At 37.8% G+C, this 1,331-nt stretch overlaps 1 non-coding gene across 1 annotated transcript; it reads right to left on the bottom strand.

Annotated features, from left to right (window-relative positions):
• Positions 1 to 956: 956 nt before the first annotated feature.
• Positions 957 to 1,064, bottom strand: LOC112793883 (small nucleolar RNA R71). Its single transcript, XR_003198571.1, has one exon. It is a non-coding gene; the product is annotated as a small nucleolar RNA R71 (small nucleolar RNA).
• Between the last annotated feature and the right edge of the window lie 267 nt (positions 1,065 to 1,331).

Genomic DNA, 1,331 nt, shown 5'->3' with positions numbered 1-1,331 from the left:
AAAATGTTTTTCAAATCATATCTTCTCAATCACATCTTTTTAAAATAATCATATCTTCTTAACCACACCTTTTTCAAAATAGCTTTCAATCATATCTTTTTGATTTCTAATTTCAATATCTTTTTCAAAGGTCACTTTACCTCTTTCTCACTCTTAGTTTTCGAAAATCAATTAAGGTTTTTCAAAATGTTTTCAAAATCTTTTACTTAATTTTCGAAAATCACTTCCCTTCTTCTCACATCCTTCTATTTATGAACTAACACTATTCCTTAATGCAAAATTCGAACTCCATCTTCTTTGATAAGTTCAAATTTTCTACTTCTGTCTTCTAATTTTTTTTCCTCTGACACCTCAAGGAATCTCTATACTGTGACATAGAGGATTCCACATTTTCTTGTTCTCTTCTCTTTCATATGAGCAGAAGCAAAGACAAAAGCATTCTTGTTGAGGCTGATCCTGAACCTAAAAGGACCTTGAAGCGAAAGCTAAGAGAAGCTAAGGCACAATTCTCTGTAGAGGACCTAACAGAAATCCTCAAAGAAGAAGAACACATGGCAGCCGAAAACAACAACAATGCCAACAATGCAAGGAAGGTGCTGGGTGACTTTACTACACCTACTCCCGACTTCTATGGGAGAAGCATCTCTATCCCTGCCATTGGAGCAAACAACTTTGAGCTTAAGCCTCAATTAGTTTCTCTAATGCAACAGAATTGCAAGTTCCATGGACTTCCATTGGAAGATCCTCATCAGTTTTTAGCTGAATTCTTGCAAATCTGTGACACTGTCAAGACTAATGGGGTTGACCCTGAGGTCTATAGACTCATGCTATTCCCTTTTGCTGTAAGAGACAGAGCTAGGACATGGTTGGACTCACAACCTAAAGAAAGCCTGGACTCTTGGGAAAAGCTGGTCAATGCCTTCTTGGCAAAGTTCTTTCCACCTCAAAAATTGAGTAAGCTTAGAGTGGAAGTCCAAACCTTCAGACAGAAGGAAGGAGAATCCCTCTATGAAGCTTGGGAAAGATACAAACAATTAATCAGAAAGTGTCCTTCTGATATGCTTTCTGAATGGAGCATCATAGGTATTTTCTATGATGGTCTCTCTGAACTATCCAAGATGTCTTTGGATAGCTCTGCTGGAGGCTCTCTTCATCTGAAGAAGACGCCTACAGAAGCTCAAGAGCTGATTGAAATGGTTGCAAATAACCAATTCATGTACACTTCTGAAAGGAATCCTGTGAACAATGGGACTAGTCAGAAGAAAGGAGTTCTTAAGATTGACACTCTGAATGCCATATTGTCTCAGAACAAAATATTGACTCAACAAGTC

This window comes from Arachis hypogaea, chromosome 3 (assembly GCF_003086295.3).
Source record: "Arachis hypogaea cultivar Tifrunner chromosome 3, arahy.Tifrunner.gnm2.J5K5, whole genome shotgun sequence".
NCBI lineage: Eukaryota > Viridiplantae > Streptophyta > Magnoliopsida > Fabales > Fabaceae > Arachis > Arachis hypogaea.
The sequence above is the reverse complement of the archived record's forward strand: the minus strand, read 5'-3'. Positions and strand labels throughout refer to the sequence as shown.